Raw genomic sequence first — 19,509 nt, forward strand, 5'->3', positions numbered from 1 at the left:
CTTTGTGAACAGGATTTCTAAATCTAGACAGACTATCAAACTGCCTATTGCATTTTCCCTATTCTAACCTATTTATAATGCCTCAAATAGGAAAAAATTTTTCTCTTGCCCTTTTCATGAATTAATATTGCTAGTAAATAAAGTTTATTTTAATTAATCACATCAACTCTTTCACTGAAATATTCAATGACATAATTTGAAATGTAATTTAAGGTCATATTTTCTAGTTTTATTTCTGTAGTTACCTTTCAGTTCAGTAGTTTATCATGTATCACAGTATATTAACTAGAGTATAACAATTCATCAATAATCTGACAAATGCAGAAGAACCTGTTTCTTAATAGATTTCTCAGCTGAGTCAATAGATGACAAGGTAGTTAAATGATTAAAAAAAAATGGAGATACCAACAATGTTTCAAAAGCAGGCAAGAAGAAATACTGTGGGCTCAAGATCACCTTATTAGTTCCTATCAGATCTTTCCAAATAGGTTGTATTTGTGTAGAACTCTCCTCTGCTCCCAAGAATTCTCTGGATGTGTCCTAAAAACTAATGTCAGTTTTTCCACCCCTCCTCATTTGAAACTAGCTGTAAATTCTACAGGCGTGCATACTGACTCAGTATAGGCCTTAGATCTGATCTGCTGAGTTGGAAGTATTAACTGAGTGACCTTGGGTCATGTTATTTTAACTTCTCTGTGCCTCATTTTCTCATCTGAAAATGGGAATGAGAATATCTAAAGTCTTTGAGTTTTTAAGATTCAAATGAAAGAACTTATCCTATGGAAAATATTTAACACAATGAGTAACACATAGTAAGCAGTCAGTAATGTTAATTCACATCTTGGCCGGGCGTGGTGGCTCATGCCTGTCATCCTAGCACTCTGGGAGGCTGAGGCTGGAGGATTGTTTGAGGTCAGGAGTTCGAGACCAGCCCAAGCAAGAGCAAGACCCCGTCTCTACTAAAAATAGAAAGAAATTATATGGACAGCTAAAAATATATATAAAAAAATTAGCTGGGCATGGTGGCGCATGCCTGTAGTCCCAGCTACTCGGGAGGCTGAGGCAGGAGGATTGCCTGAGCCCAGGAGTTTTAGGTTGCTGTGAGCTAAGGCTGACGCCATGGCACTCTAGCCTGGTCAACAGAGTGAGACTCTATCAAAAAAAAAAAAAAAAAAAAAAAAGGAGGTTTACAATTTTGTAGGAAAAGATGAGATATAAAAATATGGAAAAAATCATGAGAAGCACAAAATACTAAGGGAGTTCAGATGGAGTGATCAGGAACAGATTTATGAAGAAGGTGACAAATCAAAAAAAGTTACAGCATCTTAATAGGAAAGAACATACCAGGGATAAGAAAAGTGAAAGCAAAGGCATAACAGGCAGCATAATGTGAGAACATAATTAGAATATAGCAGAAAGCAGTCTGACTGGATCACAAGGCACAGAGGAATAGGAAAATAAAAATAGCGTGAGTCTACAGTAAGATCTCTGAGTACTGGTCAAAAGCTTTGACTCATTTAGTAAGCAACAATACTAAACATTTTGAAGAGAAACCTACCAAGGGTGAGAAAACTAAAGGTACTTTTAAATTAACAAAAGGAGTTCTAACAGAAGGCCGGATAATACATCTAGGAACATTAAGCATTTTATTAAAATATGATTAACATGTGGTCTGTTTTTAAAATCAAAGAGTTGGTTTACAACAAGCCCTATATTAAATTGGGGAAAACCAAAACTAAGAGGTCAGAAACAGTATACCACATAGAAGAAACAAACTGCAAGAAATTGACATAAGGCTAATTCAGACAGTCGGTAACTTCAGCTTTATTCAACAACACTGTATGGATATTAAGTATCTGCTATGTGCAGCCAGTGTAGATACCAGGTGCACACATCTTTGGTTCCCTATTTTTTTTCTTATTATTTATGGTTGCCTTCAGGCTACAATGGCAGAGCTCAATGGTTATGACCAAGATGATATGGCTAACAAGGCCTAAAATATTTATTATCTGGCCCTTTACAGAAAGTTTGGTAACACCTGCCCTACAGCATAGAGCTTGGAAGAGACAAGGATAGATCCTGCCCATTAATTCAGTGGTGAAATGGGTTTTACCTCAGACATGAACTCAAAATATTAGTGGCCATTATAATGAGTGCACTGCTGAGAATGATTTTGAGACCAACTTAGACTCAAAAGTAAACAGTACAGTTCTCAATTACCAATGGTTACTGTGGTTTAGGGGAAGGACAAACAGGGTTTTAACTCTAAAAACATCTGAAAACTGCTATAGAATATTTTAAATATCTTTGACTGTCATCTTATCTTGGTTCTGGCATAGCTGATAGCACTTATTTTTATAACATTCATTCAGTACCTCTCTGTGCCAGGCACCTTATTCATTTAGTAAACAGATTCAGTTGTTTAAGGTCATTCATCAGGATGATAAAATAGTATTACAAGGAACACCTATTACAAGGTTAGTCCTGAGTATATCTAAAAACTTCATCAAGCTTTATAGATAAAATTGAAAAGGACAGTTTGGGTAAAAAGTATGTGTATATCTTACATTTAAAACAGAAATCTGTCTGAGCGTGGTCGCTCACAACTGTAACCCCAGCACTTTGGGAGGCTGAGGCAGGAGGGATTGCTTGAGGACAGGAATTTGAGACCAACCTGGGCAACACTGCAGACTCTGTCTCTAAAAAAAAATTTTTTTTAAATTAGCTGGGTGTGGTGGCCCATGCCTATAGTTGCAACTACTCTGGAGGCTGAGGCAGGAGGATTACTTGAGCCCAGGAGTTTGAGGCTACCACTGCACTCTAGCCTTGGGCAACAGAGCAAGACTATGTCTCTGAAAAATAAGAATTAAAAAAAAAATACAACCCAGAATCTGTTAACTCTGCCCATTTTGATTCCTGAGTGGTTAATACACACAGTCTACCATTAAAGCATTCATGCCACTGGGGCTCTCAAGTTTCTTTTCAGATTATTTTAGAAAAATCCTTTGTTAACCAATAAAAATATTCTTGATCTGGAACATTTTAAAGATATTCTTTTATCTTTGGAAGTTAAATAACATCTGTGTGGTACTTTTAAAGTTTACATAGTCCTTTCACATATTAAGTTTCACTCAATCTTCAGAGCAACACTGAAGATAAGGTACTGTTTTTAGTTAAAGGAAGTTTGGATTACTTACCCAAGTTTGCAGAACTTTCAAAATACTGTAGAATTAGGACTAGAGTACAGACTAGCATTGTCCAATAGAACTTTTTGCGATAATATCCTATAGTAACTCTATCTGCACTGTCCAGTATAGTAGCCAGCAGCCATACATGGATTATCAAGCACTTTAAATGTGGTTAGTATAACTGAGAAACTAAAATTTTAATTTTACTTAATTTCAATTAAAGTTCTTTCTACACCACTGGATTTTTGCCTGTAAAACTATAGAACAAAGCACACAGAGCCTCAATACTCATGAAAAGCTTAGATCCAAAAGCATCATCGGGGCATTTATCTTGGGAAATTGGTCTTTCTCTAATCTCATTCTTGAATTTTTCTCTCACGTGAAGATACCACTCTTCTTTTTCCTTACATAAATATATCTCTGATGAGAAAGTTTCGCTAAACTTTCCAAGGACATGTATTAGACAAGGTTTCTGGTTGGAAGTAACATAAATCAAACTTATATAGAAAAATGAGTCATTAAAAATATCAAGCAACTCAAAGAATTATCATGGGAACTAGAGAATGAGGTTGGGGGTTTATATAGCCACAAACACCCGAAACCACATTGCAAAACTGGCCAGGTGAGGAAACTGCTGTCACCACTGCTAACAGTAGATGCTTCTATCAATTGTTTATACAGCAGGAAACTAATCTTGTAGTGTCCATCAACCACCAGGGAAAGAAAAATCCATCAGAAATCTATCATCTATTCCTCTTCCACCCTAAGTTAAAGTACCTATAATTTTGCAGGGCCCAGGTTGTGTACTTGTGCCCTAGCTGCAAGGGTGGCATTTTAATTTTCTATAAAGCAAGGCTGTCCACCAAGACATAGGCCGGTCTTTTCAGTACACTGGGGAGTCCCTCTAATACACCCACATGATAAAGGACATTTTTAGCCAGATACTGTTTCTGTTAGATGTAGTCTGGTTGGTATGGGCTGCATCACCACATGACAGGAAGCAAGAAGGAGAAATGCACGGGATATTTGAAGAGGTAGTAAAACAAGTCACTGGTGGGAATGATGGGAAGGGAGGTCTCAAGGTCAGATCCAATTTAAATGCGAAGGCCCAGAAGCCTGAGAGAGCTAAGTGACTTTACAGTAGTGGATGGCTACCAAACTATTCACATTTCCAACACAAATATTAATAACATCTCATTGTAGTAGGCACTGGGTGTATGTGTGCAAGTTCTGAAAGGCACCCCTGGAAAATTTGGATAATAATTTCTCTGCTCCTTATGACCCTAAGACCTATATCCCTAGCAAAGAAAGATCAGGGTCTAACTAACAGAAACCATATTATTCCTCTTTTTGCCTGCAAATATTTAATAAATTTCCCCCAAATCAGTAAAGAAAAGAAGGGTTTCTGTTGTTCCTCAGATCTCCAGAAATTAGATTCTTCAGTAATTTAAATAAACTACTCATATCTTAACTCCACAAGTCACAGGGGGGAAAAAAAAGACACACCACCTCCAAAGAAATGATTATTACAGGGGGAAAAAGGCTATCCAAGACAGTTCTTTATATCCAGAATTTAAAGCTACTATTACAGGTGCTCAATAATGTTTGCTGAACAGGTTGCAGAATGAGATAACGCCATCAACTACAGAGATATCCCCATTAGGGAAAATATCTACTTTGATATATTTCAAGGAAATACTATATTAAACACAGTTTATGAGCTGCTGGGGCAGAAGTGTATAAGAAATCAGAAGTGAGGCACTTTAGTAGTAGTAGAAAATTGGGATTCCAGTTAAGGATATGGAGTCCAGAAAAGCACATCCATTTCCATGAATGGAAAACCACAAATTATTCTCTTAAAAAAATGCCTAGCTTTTACAATACACTATCCCCCACAAGAATGGGTAAACATTTTTTAAAAGACAATTTTACAGTCTGTTTCAACACAAGGCTGAATTCAGAAATAAACAGAATTAGTGTCTTCCATGAGAAGAACAAATGGCTACAAAAATACTTTATTTCATCTTACTGTTAACCTCAGAACTAGGATTAAATGACCTCAGAACTAGGATTAAATGACAAGCTTAATATGACTGCCCCCAATGCATTTAAAAGTATGAGAATACCTTGATTTTAGATTGTGGGTTCATAATTTGCATATTATACATTCTAAATGAAACATAAGGACCAGGATATTCCTAATGGAAAATCAACTAGTAAACCTGCCAAAAGTTAAGAGGAGAAAAATTAACCAAGCAACAAAGCACAGTGGAAGCACAGGTACTTCCTATAATTTTAATATCTCAACCTAAGATTTATGCTAGTGGCTTACTGCTCACACTGGCTTATGCAGCTAATTGTGTTATAAAGTTGTTTTTGACTAATTTAACAGTTTTTCCTTTTATACTCTACACTCTTCAGTTTATTCAAAGATCCAGTTCATATCCAGAAAAATAAAGACCACTTAGAAAAATAAAAGGCATGCCACACTTCACTGGAAGCCATAAATAATAGTTATATTTGGCTTTTACATATGAATAATGCATAATTACTTACTTGCATAATTACTAGGTCAGTAAGCACATTTAAAAAAATAAAGTAGCTTCAAAAACTTGCCTGCTGTCTTGGCAATTCTATGAGATAAGTCAATATAAAAAAAAAATCACATTCATATATGTTTACATTCTTGAACATTAGTATATACACCAAACAAATGGATAAAGGCAATGAGAACCAAAGTTTGGGTGTCAGGCTGCTAGAATAAACAAAGCATAAGAGGAAAACACGAAAAAGTAAGCAGTGACTTCCTGTAATCAATTCTGAATTTCAAAGTAGTCTCTTGAGATATTTACTTCTTTCCTCGTCACTATTGAGTGGTTCCATTAAGGATTTATTTATTTTCTAAATTTTTATTTTTAGGGTCTCACTCTGTTGCCCAGCTGGAGGGCCAGTGGTGTGACCATAGCTCACTGCAACCTCAAACTTCTGGGCTCAAGTGACCCTTCTCTCACAGTCTCCTGAGTAGCTGGGACTATAGGGGTATGCCACCACACCTGCCTAATTTTTTATTTTTATTTTTGTAGAGACAGGATCTTGCCATGTTGCCCAGGCTGGTCTTGAACTCCTGGCTCAAGTGATCTCCCGCCTCAGCCTTCCAAAGTGCTAGGGTTACAGGTATGAGCAACCCTGCCCGGTCCCATCAAGGATTTTTAAATAGAGATTACCTTAGTCCTATTTATAATATTTCTATTCTAATTTTCTATTGGATTCTTACTTTACAATTAAATGTATTATATAATTATTGAAAGCTTATCAACTGGGAGAAAAATTGCATGATATCTTATAAGACTTTGGTTCTCCTATACCCCCCTAAAGACTCATCACCCTCAGCCAGGGTCAAAAATAACTCCTTGGCAGAGACTGTTTCTAAGCTAATTGCTTCAAAGTAACATTTTCAGACCCCGATGTCTTCCCCAAAGACACATAGTAATGAATAAAACCTTTCCAACCCATTTCAGACCCATTTCTTACAGCTGCAGTCTCCACCCCCAGGCCTGTTAGGAACTGGGCCACATAGCAGATGAGTGGAGGGAGAGAGCAATGCTTCATCTCTGTTTACAGCTGCTCCCCATTACTTGCATCACTGTATAAACTTTGCCTCCTGTCAGATCAGCAGCAGAATTAAATTCTCACAGGAGTTCGAACCCTACTGTAAACTACGCATGCAAAGGACCTAGGTGGTGTGCTTCTTATGAGAATCTAATGCCTGATGGTCTGAGGTGGAGCTGAGATGGTGATGCTAGTGCTGGGGAGCAGCTGCAAATACAGATGCAGAGAGGTTTCACTGCACAATAAATGTAATTTGCTTGAATCATCCTGAAATCATGCCCATATCCCTTCTGTGGCAAAACTATCTTCCACGAAACCGGTCCCTGGTGCCAAAAAGGTTGGGGAGTGTTGCCTTACAGAAATTCTGAAATCTAACATCTCTGAAAACTGAATGTTTTATATAACAACTAATTTGGTAGTAAAACCTGACCTGATATAAAAATTTTCAAATAGCAAAGGCTACTTTTACCTTTTATTTATCCATTTAGTGTAGCTATCCATATTTCACATTAACATCAAGTGTTTGATTACTCTTTATACAAAGCTAAGGGATTATGGCCCTACAATCCATTTCACAAACATCTGCTGGAGCAAAGCACTTCTTGAATTTACTTCAGTTTGTGTGTTGTTGCTCACGATGATTCAGTGTTAATTTAAAACTTACACACTCCTTTACTATTATGCACAGATTCCACCTAATTTTACTATTTCTATAACTACTAGAGCCTAAGGGTTTTTACTTCTTTCTTGGACTCTATAATCACTCAGCCACATCACTCATTTGAGTATTTTGAACTGCTATTTACGTTTCATACTGGTTAACTTTTCATGTTGTTGCTAAAAATCTTGTGCAAAATTACTCAATTTAATCCTAACAGACAGTAACTAAAAACAATTAGCTCTCAATGACAGGCAGTCAGATGAACTAGTACTCAAGAGACACATGACCTAAATAAAAAATAAGAGAATTATAGTTGGACATAGATATAACACTTTAAAAAATTAGTTTTAGTAGCTCACGATGGGAATTGATAAGGACAAACCATTGCACTTTGTATATTTTTTCAATTAAAATGATCTTTTTTGCACACTTGCCAATTCTTGGGCTAACCATCTGAAATAGTGGAGGAAAAGTAACATGGTGTTCCTATCCCCCTGAAACAGTTTAGAAGGGGAAGAGAGGTAAACAAATGGATAAGTATAATTACTGACTGTGATAACAACTATGAAGGTAATGAACAGGGATTTTTATATAAGGTGATCAGGAAAAACTTTTTTAAACGTGACATCTGGGCTAAGATCTAATGTTGAGACTGAGGCAGAACTGCAGATAGCTGGGGAAAGATCATCACAAACAGAAAGCTGTAGTAAGCACCAAAATTCAAAGGTGGTAAAGCGCTTGCTGGGTCAAGATCAGGTAGAGGTACAGTGTGGCTAGAGCTTAGTGAACAATGAAAAGGAAACAAAATTGTGAAGCAAGAACTGGATTATGCAGGACCTTGTAAGTAACTGGTTTTTATTTTAAGCCACTGAAGGAAAAATTGGGACCAGAGGGTATTATTACATGATCTCATCTACATTTTTAAAAAGATCAATGTGTCTTCTGGGGACTTTGTCCTTCGTGGAGAAGGACAAGAATGGAAGCAAGTTAGGAAGCTCCTATAGGAGCCCAAACAAGAGATGACTATGGCTTAAACAAAGGTGGTATCACTGAAACACAGGGTTTGAGCTCAAAAAGACCTTAACTTCCATTTAGCCAAACTTTTTCTCTACATAAAGATAATGTCCTAAGAAAGGAGTTTTTGTTTAAGGTTTCATGGCTACTGCCAGAGAGAGAACTGAATACCTGTCACCAGATCAATGTTATCACCACCAAACGATGCTACTTAAGACAATCAAAGATCTAGTAACTACTTAAAACAAGTACAGATTTATCTTAATGCCAAAAGGAATCAGATAAAATTTATGAGGACAATGAAATAAATGTCTAATTTGAACACCTGAAGGTCCAGAGAAAAGTGCACAAGGGTCTGCTGCGGAGTAGAAATAGCAAAAATACTCTACTAAAACTGCTTAGTGATGAAACTTTAAGACCATAATCTCTAACTGATAATGCCAAATTTATTCTCTGCATAGGACCACCTGGTGGATAAGATGTATCAATCTCTGTAGGCATGCAGTTTGCAAAAGAAAAAAAAAAAAGATGTATCAATCACTAAAGCATCACAAGTGCTTTTCAAAGTGGGCTTTATCATTCCTGTTGACCAGAACTGTGAAGTGAATAGCTGTAACAGTAGCCCCTCTCATAGAAGGAGAACCTCTTAATTACTACCCTTACTCTCTTTTTTGCTCTACTTCCTTCCCTTCTACCTCTTCATTGCCTATTAGCACCATCATCATCACTTTCAATCGAACAATAGAGAAATGTTATTTATGAATGCTTTCCTGTCCTCAAAAGCTTGCAAAAATCCTGTCTTACTTCTCTTTGTTGGAGAATGATGAAGGAAGCCCTGAGGACTCCTGAAAGAAAAAAAGCAAAAGTATAAAAAAGCTAAAATACAAGAAATTTCACACAATTTTTTCGGCTATCAACTAAACTGCATAAACAATAGTGGCAACCTTGTGATTAATTTGTGATTAATAAATATGATCTCAATATGTTCTCTAATTCAGAACTGCTAGAACAGCTGACCAGTTAATTATTTATTATAGAGAGCACTAAAGCTTCCTATTAAATTCCCTCTCTCACTGAAGGATTGGCTCACGTAGGCAGGAGTTCTATAATGCATAATCCCTGAAGCTACCCTGAAGTTAGCATTTTCACACTTATTCCTTCTCTAAACCACTTTGCACCCCTTTTCTCTTCCTCTGGTGTTAACCTTTTTCTTTCAAACAGTGGTGCTCAGATTCAATATTCTTTATTCACAGAACACACCATTTTATGTCTAGGGAAATAACTGGCACTAAATTTCCAAGAAACTGAGCACAGTGTAATCTATAATGTAACCACCTTTCTTACTGCTTTTCTAATCTGAAACCAATTACTTGATCCACATGCAGGTTAGCCTAAAAACTCTTTAAAATTTGGAACTGTCCCATGACATGAGGTTTATAAAAATAGTTGTTTAACAAGAATAACTATAAGCATTTTTAATCTAAACATAAGAAACAGCACTCTCCCAAAAAGTTAAAAAAAAAAACAACCAAAAAACACCTTAGAAGTGTTTTTTTCGAAGTATCTACTTAAGGTAGATAATACCCCAAATTCTCAGATCAAAGAGATTACCCTGGCTAGAATGCAGTGGTTTCATCACAGCTCACCGCAACCTCAAACTCCTGGGCTCAAGCAATCCTCCTGCCTCAGATTCCGAAGTAGCTGGGACTACAGGTGCATGTTACCGCAACTGGCTAATTTTTCTATTTTTTGTAGATGGGCCCTCACTCTTGCTCAGGCTGGTCTTGAACTCCTGACCTCAAGTGATCCTCCCTCCCTCAGCCTCCCAAAGTGCTAAGATTACAGGTGTGAGCCACTGTGGGTTGGCTCAAAGAGACATTATTAAACTTGAAATTGGAAAAAATCTATAGCTTTATTGTAGGAAAGCTACTAAATATCCTAAAATTGAGCAAGTCAACTATTAAAAATCTACTGAAGGTTTTATGTTAGAACTTGAACACATATGCACTCTGTCTACAGATGAGTAATCAAGTATATAAGACAAATATTAAAACAAAAATTAGGCTTAGGCCAGGCGCGGTGGCTCACGCCTGTAATCCTAGCACTCTGGGAGGCCGAGGTGGGCGGATCGTTTGAGCTCAGGAGTTCAAGACCAGCCTGAGCAAGAGTGAGACCCCGTCTCTACTAAAAATGGAAAGAAATTATCTGGCCAACTAAAATATATATAGAAAAAATTAGCCGGGCATGGTGGCGCATGCCTGTAGTCCTAGCTACTCGGGAGGCTGAGGCAGTAGGATCGCTTAAGCCCAGGAGTTTGAGGTTGCTGTGAGCTAGGCCGACGCCACGGCACTCACTCTAGCCCGGGCAACAGAGCGAGACTCTGTCTCAAAAAAAAAAAAAAAATTAGGCTTAAAGATAATAATTATCTATTACGGTGACCAAAAGTTGAGCGGACTGCTCACAGAAGACTGCAAAGAAATTAACTTAACCTAAACTGATTATATATTAATAAAAGATTTCAAGATAATGCACATGAAAACACTGCCTCACATTTATCTATGGTTTCCATTCCTCTCTCCTCTCTCCAAAATATAAACAGAATAAATAAAGACATTAAACATTGAGAACAAAGTATGGAAAAGTGAGCAATACAAGAAAAAAAGAGAATACATCAGACAGATGGGAATATTTTCATAGCCTTGTCAGATAAATGTGGATATTCTTTTTTAACACTACATCAAAACTCAGTAATTGGTTTCAATATGGAATGGGAAACCTTATCAATAAACTTTATGTTCTCTATAACATTAAAATCCACTGGTCTGGCTAGCACTTTGGAAGGATTTCTTATCCGTGAACGATTTTAATATCATGCATTGGTCATTCGGAAATTATCAGCTCACAGTTAAGAGGATAGTCAGATCTTCATTTCATTATACATTTTTAAAAAATGCTGATTAATATCATCACCAGTATCAACAGAAAAAGCTTTGAAATACTGGGAAACTGAGCACAGCAGCCGATAGAGGCTTTAAATTTTTGTTTAAAAGCTAGAGTTTTTATCAGTGACCAAAAATACTGTCACTATTTTCTGTAAAGCAAAAGGCTGTTTTTGAGAAAATGTTAGCCTAACACATGAGACGGAATAACCATAGTGTGTCAGGCATTCTTTCAAGTAAAAGTGGTGTTTCATGAAAAAAGTGACTGGTTCAGCTTCTGACTCAATCACACAAATGCTTTCCTCCTAGAAACAACCACTATACTTCAGTATGCAGCCAAAGTGTTTTAAGCATACTTCTCATTTTCTAATAGCATATTAAAAATATGTGTGCAAGGGTAAAGATTTAAATTTTTTTACTTCTTAACACATTAACTGCCATGTGAGTTGTATTTAACTCATGCTAGTTTTGAGCCTGGGGCCTCCTGAAGCATATAGAATTCACATGTGTCTCTTTACCCTGGGAGCCGCAAGAACTATTTTTCAAGTTGCATATAACCCACACACAGAGAACAATAAATAAAAATCTTTTCATTAAATTAGAAAGAATCATTTTGTTTTCAAAGTTTTTATTCTATTTTTGTAATAAAACACCATGGCCCCAAGAAAAAATTTTTTTCTAGTGTGGCAGCCAATGTATTAATCAAGAGAATTTAGGTGAAACCTTTTTTTTAAAATTGTGAGTACATGGTAGTGAAGAATACAATGATTACTAGTACAGTATGGTGCTCTATCCTGGTTTATTCTAAAGTGCCTTACCTACCATTACTTGTGCCACAGGTACAAATGTCAAAACAGTGAAAAAGGCTAAGAATATCTCAGTATTGTTATAAAAATAGTTTTGCACCTGTATATGTCCTGAAAATGTCTAGGAGATCTCCAGGATCTCTTGGACCATACTTAAAAGTCACTGAGCTAGACAATTAGTTAAGCTGTTCAAAAACAATTACTCTCTTTGTCCTTATTGATACCTTAATGGGAATCTTAAGCAAGGCTATAGAGGAATAAAAAAGTTTTATACAACAAGAATACTACATTAGTATATTCTTTAATGGTTTATAAAGCATTTATGAATAATAATGCATTTAATCCTCAACAACTCCAAGAAGTATATGCCACCATTCCCATTGAGGAAGCAAGGCTGGAAAACTTTAGAAAGGGAAGTATACATTTTGCCTTAGAAAAAACAAATCATTGTAGTGATGGGATTAGGTGATATTAATTTTGTTCTTTACACTTTTCTATATTCTAAACATTTTAATAATAAGAAAAATTACAAGATAAACATATTTGGAAACTCAAGTCACTCTTACCAATACAGTGCAAATTCAGTGCAGTATCTCAAGTTCAATAATTTCAACACGAGGAGACAATAATAGACACACATGTTATATACCTCCTCCCTATCCTTGTACAGTAGACTTCCAGATTCCAGAGGGATTCTTGAGCTTTGCTATTGTTACTGAGAAGCTTATTGATAACTTACAAATCTTAGAAATAGCAGCTATCAATATGTTAGCATAAAGTAGTAACAGAAGTCCACATTCTCACTGCAACTTTAAAACACAAGGTAACAAACAGCTGGATGCAATATATATACCAATTGACATCTAAAAACTATTTATTAAATAAAAATAGCATATTTATAGTCCTTATTTTATTGACACCCTCAGCAGTTTTATTAACTGAGAAATTAGAAGCCTCCTAATTTAGTATAAAGTAACTTTGAAAAATATATTCTAATGTTAGAAGAATAAATTTTATAGGGCACAGATAATTAGAATTTTATTTTACCCAGCATTTCCCATTTCCTATCCAGATGCTTTTGCCAAACACTGGTATTAAATGGACAGAACACTGTTTTATCTTTTTTCCTTCCCACAGGCAAAGAGGAGGAAAACAACAGTTAGAGGCAATCTACCAATGGGCAATCAGTTTACTGTATATGTTCAAAATAATTAGTGAAATGCTGAATAAGTTTTAAGTAAAAAAGGAAAAATTTATTAAAGTATACATTTACTGAAATAAATTTCAGAGCAATTACTGAAAAATTTAGCCAGAAGCTCCATGATATAATTAGTAAGCCCATAAATCAATGCAGTGATCAAAATTATTTAACTGTCTTTAATGGATGTTCCCTTTAACATCTTTATTCAGTCCATTTGTACAATAGGTAAAAAACATCCAATTTCCTACTACTGGAAAAGATCACCTAGCAAGCTACCTCATGACCTCCGGATTCAGTTTAAATTTAAAAGGTTTCATTGATAAAGTAGCATAACTGTAAGAGTAAGCTTTAGGAACCAGTTTACTATAAAATTCAAACTCAGAACATTAGATAATTACTTTCTACAATTCTCTTATTCTCTAAGATTCTTAAAAGTGAACATATTTCTAATATTCAAGCATCTCATAAACAATCAAATAATTTTAAGTTGTATAGTGATATTCCAGTCCAATACTGACCTTCTGTATAATAAAAACCAGATGGAAATTCTGCAACTCATGTTGCAAATATTTTTACTTAGAGAAGTAATTTAAATGTTATTTCAACATCTTGTACATTTCCCCTTAACTTATAAGTTTTAAGGCACCTTGAAAACAGTCAAAAATTTTGATTCTCTACTGATGTAAAGGAAAAAAATCCTTCTAAATTGCTACTGAAATAATCAGTTGCTCTGTACCCTCAATTTGACCAACATTAGGAATAAACCCACCGGTTATTAGGAAGTATGGAAAATAGGTGATAACTTATTTCTGTTGGTAGTGAATTTTAAAAAATGATTTTTTTAAGGTAACACAAAAGTTCCTTATAACTTTTCTTGTTCAAAATGGAAACACTTGATGACTAAAGAGATTGGTTTTAAAATCCAGTGCTCAAGTGGTTTCAAAGTACAACACATTATATACCAAGTCAGTTTTTACTGCAAATGGATAAATTCATTCTATTCTCTATAGCTACTGCTTCCATTGTGCTCATGAGATTTCCAAAGAACCAATAAATTAAAAGATTTACATCCTCAAATGGTAATTAGTATCTTTAAATACCACTGTAAAATATCTATGAACACTGAAAAACATTAGCTTTCAGCACAAGGGTAAGCCATGGGAGGACACTCATGTTCATAGACAGCTGAAGTAAAAATTTTGTCCAGTGTTACAATGAATCACTGCATCAGCCAAAATGTCTGTCTCTTGTTCTAAAAGAAATTCAATTTGAAAAGCCTAACAGTAAAACTTCAGCCTTATCTCCAAGACCACCGAGTCCTCAAAAATGAGGGGGGAAAAACTCAGGGCATATAGTTAGTCACAAACTTATGTCTTAAGGATAGTTCAATCTTTATCAAGGTTTTTTATAGAGTGAACATGTGACATCATTGCTATGAAAGAAAAAACAACTTTTGAATAGTTAGTTCATAAATAAAAAACTACTCCTAGTGCCAGTCAAATCTAGACACTGCAGATCAATACCCATCCTCTTAATCAACACAAACATACATAGGAACATATTTCATATCGTTTGGGAAATGACACATACAAATCAGTAAGATCTCCTTGATATTCAATAATAAAACTATTTAAACTATACTTTTGGGGAAAAACAAATGACACTTTTGTAAAATCAGCTAAATTCTCTCTCTATCAGATCCAATTTCACAGATTTCACTACCTCAACAAATATTTATCAAGCACCCACAAAAAAGGCAAAGAAACTAGAATGTGTGCTTTTCATTCAAATCTTAGACTTTGCATTTAAAACACGTATAATTAGTTACCTAAATGTTATCAATCTCTACAACTTCCACCAATCTTGAATTACTATGGGAAGATACACTTGAAAAGATCCTTAAATAGATGGATCAAGTTTTTTTATGATTAATCCTTTACTATACCTTACCAGACCCTCCTTACATGGTGGCTCTTTACTATGGGGACTCACTTTCCCTTTATACAGCTAAGACAAAACATTGGAATTCTATTGTAAAGGATTCTTTTGAGGATAAAATGAAAATCAATTTGTAAAGTAAAAGAGATTCCAAAGCCATGTGGAAATGTTTCTTTTTGAAGGATTACACTGTTCTCCTTAAATATCCTCTTGGAATATTCATTACCATTAACCCCTAAATTGAAAAGCTAAACATTACTATGTGCTCAGGCAAGGTGCTGCTAGAAATTAAGAATACAGTGGAGAATGAATTGGATCAAGTCTCTGTCCTCCTGGGACTTATTATATATTTAACCAGTATTGAGTCAATGTGCAAGGCACCATATCAAAGCTTTAACGCACACAAAAGAACATACTTTGTTGCTGGAGTTTACAATTTACTAGAACAGATAACAAGAATATATAATGATAAGACAAGGTAGGAAGTAATATGTGCCATAGAAAGGAAGACAGATGACTTTCATGGGGTTACAGGGTGGGTAGGAGAAGGTGAAAGGGGACAGAGCAATGATTTTCATGCCCCATACCACATTTTTAGTTAAGCCAGTTTAGTATGGGCTCTTCAGTTATACTGTGATAATTAGTACATTAAAAACAAACTAGACACGTGTCCCAACGATTTACTTTGGGGCTTCCTCAGATAAGGCAGCTTCACAATTTACTCTGAATGTCAAACAACGAAACGCAAGTGAAAACTCCTAATGTAGTGCAGAGATGAAAAGCATGGGGGGATAACTAAGATCATTCCGGGCTCTGTGTTCTTAAAGTTATTTATCTGAGTATTAGTTTTCTCTCCCAAAACCTGGGGATGAAACTATCCAAGTGGTTCTTCCATACTATTTAACTAAGCCACCTTTTAAGAATATGATATAGGAATAATAGTCTTTGTAAAATGTAATTTACTATAAAAATGTATTTCTTCCTCCAGGTTGTCTATTACAGACAGACTACCGTCCTAAAAGTCAGCAGACCCATTAAGTGGTTATCTTATCTATCGCAGGCCTCAGTTTCCTCCTCCATAAAATGACAGGGTGGGACTGGATGATCTAAATAGTCCCTTCCGCCCCTTAAAAAGTCCCATGACTTCACTATGACTCAATAAATACTATTTCAAGAGTCAGCTTTTATGAGTGATATGAGCTTGAAGTTAAATGAATGTCTCCTTTTTCTGTGAGATACTTCTCGCTAAGATAAAGTCTTGTTGAGCAAGTCCAAACAGCATACTAGTTAAAAAAAAGAGGGCTGAAAAATAAATTTACGAGTTAGAAGCTTTAAGTTATAAGCACTAGATATACATTAGATGCTACCAGCAAAACAAAAGTTCAATTAGACGGAATTAATTTTAAAAACTAAAATCACAACCTTCATTTAGTGTCAACTTCTACCCTGTAAAAATGTGATTTCCCGTTACTGCAATACAGAACTGCTTCAATTCATACCAACCAGGAGTTACAGGGCCAAAATTTTTTTCTAAACTATTAAAGAGGGTGGGGGGGGAGACAGGCGAAGGGGAAGCAAACCATCTGCTCTAACTCGCAAGGATCATCTTTTCTCCAAAGGGCATCAGTTTTTCTAAGAAGAAAAATCCGGAGGATTTTTCACTGGGCGTAGTTTTAAATAAAATTCATGGCGCTGATAGTTTTAGAATTAGACACATCGAGATGGCGAAAAAGAGAAGAAGACAAACTTCCTGGATTTTCTCTGCCTGTGTAAGAGAAAGAGATTTCCTCTTGCTGACGAAGGGAAAGGCCCCTTTAACAGTTTTTCTCTGCACGGTGGTGGCTGCCAGACTAGGTGGGGCTCCCTCCGCTGCCTTCCTCCTGCCACTTCCCGCAACAAATGGAGCAAGCCAGCCCCGATTCAGGCAAACTTTTTCCCTGTCAGGCTCGAGCCCGCAGGGCGCCGGGGAGTGGTTTCCCCTGAACGCTCCTCGCCCAGGCTCGGGGCTGGGGGAAGCTAGGTCTTCGCAAAGGACAACTTTCTGGTTTCCGTTGTAACTTCCACCCACACCCGGGAGGGAACCAAGGCGAACAGCAAGGGGGCTCCGGGGCGGGGAGCGCGTCTTCGGGGAGCCGACGGGGAAAGGCGGGCAGGAGGAGGCTGCAGCGGCCGCGGGCTGAAGGGAGCGGGCGGGGGGGGGGTCCTCGGGCTCTCACTTCCTCCGCCATATTTCAGACATTTGACCCCTTCCGCAAAGCGCGCTGTTTCCCCGCGGTGGCGGCTCGTCCTCGCGGACCCGGGCGGCAGTGCGCTCGCCGGCCGGGCGCCGGGCCTTCGCGCCACCTGCCGCGCGCCGAGGGGCAGCCGCTGCCGGGGACCCCGACCGCCCCGCCCGGCCCGGTCCGCGCCGCACCCCACCCGCTCCCCTCAGCCGGCGCCCGGCCCCCGCCCCGCGCGGCCCCCGCCGCTGCCCTCAATGGCCACGCACGCACTCTGCGAACCTCTCACGCTGTCACCGGGTCCCCGCAGCCAGCGGCGCCCCGCGCTTCCTCCGGGTCGCTACTCCCGGCGCCACGGCAGACCTGCCGTCGCCGATGCCGCTGCCGCCGCTCGGGCTGCTTTACACGCCTGACTCTGGGCGAGGTTTGGCGGTGTCGCCTTGACGTCAGGCGTTCAGCCTCGCTCTCGCTTCCGCCCGCGGGCGGGGCGCGCGGGTACGCGGCCCGGGAAGGGGCGGGACTGCGGGGCGGGACGAGGGGGCCGCGGGGGCGGGGACGCCGCGCGCCGGGTCCTCGCCCGGGCCTCCCGCGGGCCTCCCGCGCCGGCGGAGCGCATGCCCAGCCCACGCGGCGCTCTGGCGGCCTGTCTTCCGCGCTGGCTCTCCCCGGCCTCCGCCGCCCGGGCAGCCTCGCCCGCGCAGGCTGGCTGGTGGGCGGCTTCGCGTGTCGGCTTTTCAGAGAGCGCGCACTTCCCCACCCCAGCGGGCTACAGCAGGAGGCAGGGCTTAGAAACCCTCGGAAACCCAAAAGGTGCCTCCCTAATGCAAACTATAATTCCGTCGTCAGCCCCTCGAAACTGTTGGTGTTCGCGTCATCCTTTGTGCTGGGCAAAGTAACTGAGAAGTAACCGAGAGCGCGCAGTTTGCGCACCTCTACAGAGCCCCCGCGAAGGAGCCTAGGCCAGGGCAGCCTTTCCTTTCGTGAGATGGCCTTTCTCTTGAATTGACAAGTATTTCATCCACTGGTGTCTTAACCTGGGCAAACTTTCCAGATTAACCTGCCAAGTGGTTCCCAAACAAGTTGGTAACCCTGAGCCCAAACCCTGAGCACTATGGATATGAATATACGTGACTTGGGCGCTTTGGTGGCTTTGCAGCATTACCCGTAGGTAGGTTTGTGATGTGACTTCAGGGCACCAGAAAACACTTTCTGTTCCAAAAAGATCTTGTTCCCAAAGGGCAGAAACTTATCAGAGCTTTTTTTGAAGAGGTTTTGATAGGCAAACAGATTCAGAGAGAGAAAGTGCAGGGAAAAGTGGGGGTTGAGGGCCATTGAAGACTAAATTTTGCTTAGTTTGTAGTTTACCTGGGCCATGTACAAATGATTCTTGAAGTAAATCTTTACAAACTTTGGTAAATTTGGAAGATAACTAGGCTAACTTTAGTGAATAGATAAGAATTAATTATAATTATCTGAACAGTTTCCTGTATGTAAGTCCTTTTAGGTGTTTTACAATTTAGATTAATTGAATATGTTACCTATTTAGGTAATTTCTATTTCCTTAGAAAACCCTTTTCAAATTAATTTATTTTAAGATTGACAGATAAAATTGTATGTATTTATGGTGTACAACATGATCTTTTGAAGTAATGTATATATATACATTGTGGAAGGTATTGAATCCACATGGTTAAATCTAGCTGATTAACATATGTGTTACCTAACATAGATATCATTTTTGTGGTGAGAGCCTTAACATCTACTCTTAGAAAACCCTTTCTAAATGGAAGTTTCAAGGGCAAATTTCAGAGCAGTCTGTTGGAATTATTATAAATTCTGAATGAATGAATGAAAAATAAATTTGACTTCACTAACTTTTCAGTTATTGCATAAAAATGTGAGAAGTCTGAAAGCCTGAAACTTTGAGCTCATGG

The 19,509-nt window shown here is 38.2% G+C and overlaps 1 protein-coding gene across 1 annotated transcript in view; it reads right to left on the minus strand.

The window, feature by feature from the left end:
• RAP1B (RAP1B, member of RAS oncogene family) overlaps positions 1-18,067 on the minus strand; it is a 41,462-nt gene extending 23,395 nt beyond the window's left edge. Inside the window, exon 1 of the mRNA XM_045553409.1 lies at positions 17,858-18,067. The gene's annotated coding sequence lies outside the window, so the exon portion shown is untranslated. The remainder of the gene's footprint in view (positions 1-17,857) is intronic.
• Between the last annotated feature and the right edge of the window lie 1,442 nt (positions 18,068-19,509).

The sequence above is a fragment of the Lemur catta genome, chromosome 6 (genome assembly GCF_020740605.2).
Source record: "Lemur catta isolate mLemCat1 chromosome 6, mLemCat1.pri, whole genome shotgun sequence".
NCBI classification, from domain to species: domain Eukaryota; kingdom Metazoa; phylum Chordata; class Mammalia; order Primates; family Lemuridae; genus Lemur; species Lemur catta.